Genomic DNA, 8,535 nt, shown 5'->3' with positions numbered 1-8,535 from the left:
CGGCGGCTGGCTTATAAAGATATCACAAATTTACCAACTGGCCGGGGGGCGGGATGGTGGGCCCCTACAAGCTTCAGGCCCTTGGGCAACTGCCCAACAAGTCCAATGGAAGAGATGGCCCTGACTCAAGGAGACCAATAAGAAAGCTCCTAAAAAGCAACTCCCTATGAGCAGAGTGACAGGTTTGAGGTCATATGACCGCCAGTACCTCCACAGTAGCGTTCCATGTAAAGAGGAAGCAAGCCTCCACCCTACAGCAACTAACACTTAGCATACATGACACTCAGATATACACCATCCAATATTCACAAATGCAAAATTGAGGCAAATTAAACCACACCCTGATCTTCCCAACATCCCAATGCTCCCATGGTGCCATGCCTGTTTCAAGTGAAACTACACATCTCTTTATTGCCAGAAATAAGGACTACCCCCACAACCATCATATCGCTATGTTCTACCTCCATAGTAACTATGATCCGAATTGCAAGACGATTGCCACAGTGAGATTAAATATGGGCATTTTCTCTATATAATTTAATGCCGGAATGGAATCTGTTATCTGGAAATCCATTATAATAAGGGAAAAATAATTCCTGTTGCTGTTTGGTGACCCTGGGGAAGATGTTTTAACATGCAGCTAACAATCTTTAATTCATGGCTCTGTTTCGCCCACTATTGAGGTAAAGCAGAGCCAATTACTACCCGGATGTATGAAAAACTAATTTGCCGAAAAGGGAAAGTTAACTCAACTGTTTGGAGAATCACACTCTCCCTCTTTCAGCTTCTCAGGCATTTGCAGGGAGTTTGCGCATGCGCCAGTCAAATATACCGTGCAGCACCCACGACTATATTGAAAAAAATATAGATTATTTTTTGTAAGTGCAATCCCTGGCTGCATATTCCGAAGCCAGGGACAGTGCTGTGTGTGCAGCAACAACAGCTGGAGATGTCGAAATCGATAGCTGTAGTTGTCAAGACGGTCAGTGACACTGAGCATTCATAACTTGCCAATCCAGGGGACAGGTCTATTACCATGGGCTAACGATCTTTAAATGCATGGCCCTGCTTCGCCCTTTAATGAGGTGATTATCGCCTTATCTAGGTATGGCTGACAATGACAGGGTCGCATAGTTCATTCTGATCACTTTCCTGCATTATTACATGCAGGGAACCTGTCCCTGCAACACATTCTATGGCCAGTTACCGGAAATACATGTAACACACCTTCATACATCTCCCCCCTGTCATTAAACACACATCTCCTCTTGCAGCCGTTATGAGGAGCACTGTGTAACAGACTAATGAGAATATGATTGTCTGGGGCTGCGTATGGATTCATAGGGGGTCATATAAATGTAGTTTTGTATGTATTAGGTGCAGACCTCCAGATTAGATAAACGTCCCAGATCCCAGTATTCTGATTAATAGATCCTATAAATCTGTACAGCATTTGTAAATGCTAGCAGTATCTCACTTATATAACTTTTATATTAAGTTTAGTGGTGTCAGTGACAGTATACAACATCTTGTAGTTGTCCTTATGGGTAAATACGTTAGTGACAGCTGCCCTTTAAACGTTAGGTAACGTGTTAAATGGCCCGCAGGAAAAAACTAGCAACGTAGCTGTTGAATACTGAAAATGTTACAAAAATAGTTTTGCTCGCAATTTTCTTCCAAAAGTAATACATTCTGGCAAATTCAATTTTTGAAAGAGATAGATGGCTTGTTTCTTGAAAATGGCAGGAAATGTATCATTTATTACCATGCAAAGTCAATTGAAAAGGAAAGAGTGATTTCTTTAACCAAGAGTAGAAAGAGTTGGAAGTCCTAGAACACAGAGTAAGGTATTCTACTCCTGCCTGGTACATTAGCCCATTAATCAAGGCTGCTTTTTGAAGGCAATTTTCAATATATTTCTGGTGTGAGCGGTTTTTTAGAGTAAGAATGAAGGTGGATTTTTTATATGAGGGGATGTTTATTGGTAAGTTAGAAGTGTTCAGTACTTCACCTTGTGTTCACTGTATAAACTCTTCATCTCCTGGGAGGTATTACCTTGATGAATTCACCTTTATGAGTTTAGCAGCAGCTGCTCAGGAACCGAGAGGCGGTGAGCTTGCTGAGAAACTACAGTATTATGAGGTTTTGTTGCTAGCCATAGATTGAGAAAACGGTGGAAATTCAGGTAATGACATACAGCATGTGTCAGGGACAGGGAATTGGGGGAGATTTACCAGGATCTTTCAGATACTTACAGTGCTTCAGCTCTCTAACGGGCAGTGAAGAGAATGGTAGCAGCTCAATAGGATATAGGTATCCTGCATTAGAATGGAGAGACAGTTTAAGTGCAGACCCACGTGATAGATTTTGTATGTGACCATTTTAGAAAACCATTTTTAAAGTTTGTTATCTTAAATCTTCTAAAATAAAATTAAAATGAAATACATGAAGAATATTTTGTTCCTGACTCTTTCACATTGTCATGACCAGAAAACTAGTGAGTGTGCAATTTCAGTTTAAAATTTAAACTTTGAGATGAGTTATTAAGAAAGATATTCTCATTTCTAAAATACCATTTGCCTGTAGTATGGGAAAAGTCATACTTGCCACTATTTTTGGCCACCATGGAGTAATTGCAGGGGGCGTGATGATTTGATTTCTGTGATCATAGCCACGCCCCACTGTATGCAGTGCCAATATTTGTGGCGTTATGTAGCAGGTGACTGGACCATGATGAGGTTATTTGCCATGAATCAAAGACACGCCCGTATTAACTTAGGGATGTGCAGACGGTGGAATTGTTAGCATTATTGCCTCACAGCACTGAGGTCGTGGGTTCGATTCCCACCTCGGGCCTAACTGTGTGGAGTTTGTATATTCTCCCTGTGCTTGCGTGGGTTTCCTACGGGTACTCCGCTTCCTCCCACACTCCACAAATATACTGGTAGTTAATTGGCTCCCAACAAAACTAACCCTAGTGCTTATGTGTGTGAGCATGTGTTAGGGAATATAGATTGTAAATTCCACTGGGGCAGGTACTGATGTGAATGGCCAGATATTCTCTGTAAAAGCGCTGTGAATATGTGTGCGCTATATAAATAACTGGTAATAAATAAATAATAATGCGCTAGGGTGGCCCGCTCTTCTGGGAGTTCATGGGAGGACTCCCTGTAATTCAGGAGTCCCAGACATTCCAAAAGAGTACGTAAGTATAGGTAAAATGCAAAATGGTCAGTGTGTAGGGCTGAATGTTATTTGGTTGTGCTGTGCGCCTGGATTTCTGCCAAAGCACTTTTCAGCTGGATGTACTATTGGGAAGCTATGTGAGCTGTCGTATAGAAAATGATCTTAGAATTATAACCAAATATAGATCAGCTTGTACGGCAGAACTTGGCACGTGAATGGAATGTGGGGTGTGGGAACTGTGCTCTGCAAAGTGTGGTATATGGTGAGACAGGAGCAGCATTGGGCAGGCATGTGGTGGGTGTAGAGCTGTTATAGTGTAATGGTGGGACTACATTTAGAGGCTCTTTTGATAGTATGAGTCTTTATATGGACAATTGATTGGTCTGGGTACACTGGTATTCTGTAGTTATTTGCTGCCTAAGAGCCTGGTTCACAGATGGGCACTAATGCCGCCGTTGCTGCTGTTGCAAATTTGTATGTAGTGGCTGAGCAAAAATATGCAAATGTAGCAGGCAAGGGATTTGTATGTTGGTGCACAATGGTGGCTTTGCAAATTCATTTGACTGTGTAGAAAGACGCGTCAGTTGATTATCGGACTTCTGAGTAACCCTATATGGGTTACTCAAAATGACTGCCAAAACTGAGACGCTAGAGCCATTTTTACTGCGTATGGAATCGTATTTACAGATGGAGAAACGCCCCGAAATGGTAGCGACACGCCTGTGTTTGAGTCACCACACCCGTTGCCAGCCACAAATAGTCCCTGTCTGTCAATCATTTTGTGAACAAATCCTCCCTGCGAGCAACAACAATAACAGATACATTTGCAGATCACCAAATCTGCATTGCTTCCATCTCTAAATCAGGCCCTAAGATAATACTTGTGCATTTCTGTTCCCTTTAACCTTTTAGTCTAATGTATTATAGGATGAGCGGTCTATGCAATCTGGCTGGAGGAGTCCGGTGCAGGAGACTAGGTGAGGAGGGGGCACCAAATGTCCAATGTTCCCTTAGATACCATTTGGAATTAATTTAAGTCTGAGGGGCCCATTTATCAAAGTGCATTTGAGGTAAATTCCCCGAAAACACCTGTTTTCGGGGGTTTACCTCAAATACTTAGTATCCCCCGAATGTATGAAGGAGGGACCGCAGCAGGTATCTCCGATACCTGCTGCGATCCCTCCATTGCCGCCGGCAGCCTCCTCCCCCATAGGTTTCTATGGGGGATGCGATGCTGCCAAATGTATCAATATCAGGAATGCGAAGCATTCCCGATATTGGCCCCAGCAGCTAACGCTATCTAAAGATAGCGTTAGCCGCTGTTTCCTATGGGCACTTACCGCATATTAGCCGGCGGAGGGATCTGCCAGATCCCTCCGCCGGCAATGGGCGCCGCTCATGTGCAGTCCTCGGGACTGCGCATGCGCAGAAGCCCCAACTGCCCTCCGGAGACATCGCAGGGACGGGCTCTTTTCGGAGCCCGTCTCCCTGCATGTCCCGGATAATACATCCGGCAGATAGGATCGCATTTTGCAATGCGATCAGGGGCGGTACTGCATGCCCTGATCGCATTGCAAAATGCGATCATTAATAAATGGTCCTCCAAGTCTGAAATGTTTTACAAGTAGACACACTGAGCCTGATGCTGTGTTGAGCCTATGCCACTCTATGAAATTTAAATTGTGCAGGTTTGCACTGCGCAGTGCCACAAAGATAATGCTTTCCTATGTGCCATTACAGACTTGTGTGTATCTGTTACTTGTACTTCTTATGACTAGAGAAGCAGAACGGCGGCGTGACAGGGAATGCAAACACACACCAAGTACTACAACAGACAGACATGCTCACAGAAATAGATTTTGCTCCAACTATAAGGCAGATTCAATTACACACATTGTGTTACATGGCTTGGAGTAAACCAGGTGCATACAGGCCAGAATACACTAGTTACTCTGCATCACTGTGTGAAATGCTCAAGTTAGTGATCTGATGTCTGAAAGATAATATTAATGTAACCCCCCTTTACTCTCTGTGAAAGGGTCACCAGGTTACTAGCACCCATATATTCTACTCCTAATGTACCCACTCTTAGCATTCCTCTAAGTGGTGTACATCACCATGGTCAGTGCCTCCACCCAGGTTAATTATTTTAATGTAAAAAGGGCTCACCTGGGAAAACCCAGTGATAGGATATATAGTGTGATGTATAGACAATGTGTAATCACAATACAATACGGTATCATTTCACTTCACATTTACCACCAATGTCTTTTCCTTCTACGGATTCCGCAGCAATGGAACTCCCACTGTAATCACTCCAGGAAAGTAAACACTCAGGGGCCCATTTATTAAGGATCGCATTTTGCAATGCGATCAGGGCTTGCAGTATCGCCCATGATCGCATTGCAAAATGCGATCATACCGGCCGAATGTATGACCCGGCACATGCACGGAGACGGGCTCCGAAAAGAGCCCGTCCCTGCGATGTGGCCGGAGCGCATTCCGGACTGCTGCGCATGCGCAGTCCCGCGGACTGCACATGACCGGCCATAGGCAAACGCAGGGGGGGTTTCCATCTGCCTGGAAACCCCCCTCCCCAGCCCACACCATGACAACAATAGAAATAGTAATATAATACAATTTTACTAGTGCTGCATGTTCTTCTCAGTATCATATATGAAATAATTAGCACCACCTGTGGGTGTTTTAACATGTATCAGCCAGTAATAAATAACCTGTGCACCAACTAGGAGATCTGGAAAACATTCACTGTTAGGGATGTGCTGCTATATATGTCCAGGGCAGTGCTAGGTTATTCTGCTGCTCCCAGACTCCCGATCTTGCTCTAATACTCTGGAATGGTGCCCACATCTAAAATAAAAACATTCAGCTCAGGCAGGATGGCCTACTGGCACATCTAATGGCTTAAGGTGATTCCTGGTTCTCTATATGCTGGAATTATGACACACAATATACTTTGTAAGATGCATATTAAAGCTGGTTAAGTGCTAATTCTACCCTACTTATGGACTGGCCACACTCTCTCTAAAATCAAGCATTTGGAAACCCCCTCTAGAAATCCTGCGTTTGCACTGCCGGCGCCCTTTGCCGGCGCAGGGATCTCTCCGCCGGCTCAAATGCGGTAAGTGCCCATAGGACACAGCGGCTAACGCTATCTGCAGATGGTGTTAGCTGCTGGGGTCAATATCGGGAATGCAAAGCATTCCCGATATTGATACATTTGGCAGCATCGCATCCCCCATAGAAACTTATGGGGGAGGCGGCTGCCGGTGGCAATGGAGGGATCGCAGCAGGTATCGGAGATACCTGCTGCGGTCCCTCCTTCATACATTCGGGGGATACTAAGTATTTGAGGTAAACCCCCGAAAACAGGTGTTTTCGGGGAATTTACCTCAAATGATCTTTGATAAATGGGCCCCTTAGATTTGCTTGTACTATAGGTTAACACTTTATATTGTAGGTATTATGAGTGTATTTAGAACATATTGAGATAACATTCAATACATATGTGACCTTTTGATACTACCATATGCAAATGGACTGGAGTAATAATTAGAGTAACATTACAGGAAACAGATTACTATAAAAGATTATGCTCAGTTCATTCATTTCTGTCCAGATTTTATAGCAGATGAATGTCCTTATAATGTCCAGAACATCTGAGCAATAATCATTGTGTCATCTAGTGGAGCATATACGGTTCAGACAACATTAAACTCCAACCTCCTTAGTAGTGTTGATGTATATTACAATCAAATACACTGACATAAAATAGTAATTACAATTACATATAAGTCTAGAGAGGTGAAACCAGTGCTATAATAGACCAATTATGGTTGCGGCTAACCCAGTCTATATGGTAGGATACCCAATCCAATCTCTCTAATCAATATTATCCAAGGCAATAGAAGGATCAGTGCCTGCTTCTATGTGTATCCTTTCTTCCTTTTAACAAAGGGCTTGATGAATCCTCTGTATTTACATTAACCCTTCAGGGTTTGGATTCTTAAATATACACTGCTTTATATATATATATATATATATATATATGTATATATTGTGACACAGTCAGATTAGGAGGTCCCTCTCCTGGGTAGGGGACTCCTTCCTTACACACACACACACAGCAGCAGGGAAGCAGCACACCAGTCTGGATGCGAGTACAAGCTGGTCGGCGCCAGTCTTTATTGTACAAATGTCAGAAATAACTAGGGGTGTGCACCGGCCACTTTTCGTGTTTTGTGTTTTGGTTTTGGATCTGGATCTTTCTTCGTGTTTTGGATCTGGATTGGTTTTGCCAAAACCACCCTTCCGTGTTTTGGGTTCTGGGTTTTGTGTTTTGGATCTGTATTTTTTTTTAAAAAAGCATAAAAACAGCTAAAATCACAGAATTTGTTGGTTTCTCTGCTCCTATGCTATTATTAACCTCAATAACCTTAATTTCCACTCATTTCCAGTCTATTCTGAACACCTCACACCTCACAATAGTGTTTTCATGTCCAAAAGGTTGCACCGAGGTAGCTGGATGACTATGCTAAGCGACACGAGTGGGCGGCACAAACACGTGACCCATCTAGGAGTGACACTGCAGTGGCAGACAGGATGGCAGTTAGAAAAACTAGGCCCCAAACTGTACATAATGCAAAGAAAAAAAAGAAGTGCAAGATGGAATTGTCCTTGGGCCCTCCCACCCACCCTTATGTTGTATAAACAGGACATGCACACTTTAACAAATCAATCATTTCAGCGCCAGGGTCTGCCACACAACTGTGGCTGAAATGATTGGTTCGTTTGGGCCCCCACAAAACAAGCTGGCAATTAATGTGTCCCTGCACAAACTGGCTCTACGGAGGCAAGATGTCATCCTCATCCTCCTCATCCACCGATTCCTCACCCTCTTCAGTGTGTACATCCTCATCCTCACAAAGTATTAACTCGTCCCCACTTGAATCCACCACCACAGGTCCCTCTGTACCTTCTGGAGGCTGGTCTCCCTGGAAGAGCTGATAATTCATTTTGATGAACATCATCTTCTCCACATTCTGTGGAAGCAACCTCCTACGCCTTTCGCTGACAAGGTTCCCGGCTGCACTAAACACTCTTTCGGAGTACACACTGGAGGGGGGGCAACTCAGGTAAAATAGAGCCAGCTTGTACAGGGGCCTCCAAATTGCCTCTTTTTCCTGCCAGTACAGGTATGGACTGTCTGACATGCCTACTTGGATGCTGTCACCGATGTAATCCTCCACCATTCTGTCAATGGTGACAGTATCATATGCAGTGACAGTAGACATGTCAGAAATTGTTGCCAGGTCCTTCAGTCCGGAC

General features: G+C 43.7%; 1 long non-coding RNA gene across 1 annotated transcript in view; it reads right to left on the bottom strand.

The window, feature by feature from the left end:
* Positions 1–2,277: 2,277 nt before the first annotated feature.
* The window catches only part of LOC148539316 (uncharacterized), a 67,192-nt gene continuing 60,934 nt past the window's right edge, over positions 2,278–8,535 (bottom strand). Inside the window, exon 3 of the long non-coding RNA XR_015870258.1 lies at positions 2,278–2,318. This is a non-coding gene — a long non-coding RNA (uncharacterized LOC148539316). The remainder of the gene's footprint in view (positions 2,319–8,535) is intronic.

Source organism: Taudactylus pleione, unplaced genomic scaffold, assembly GCF_031769625.1.
Source record: "Taudactylus pleione unplaced genomic scaffold, aTauple2 ptg000026l, whole genome shotgun sequence".
Lineage (NCBI taxonomy): Eukaryota > Metazoa > Chordata > Amphibia > Anura > Myobatrachidae > Taudactylus > Taudactylus pleione.
The sequence above is the reverse complement of the archived record's forward strand: the minus strand, read 5'-3'. Positions and strand labels throughout refer to the sequence as shown.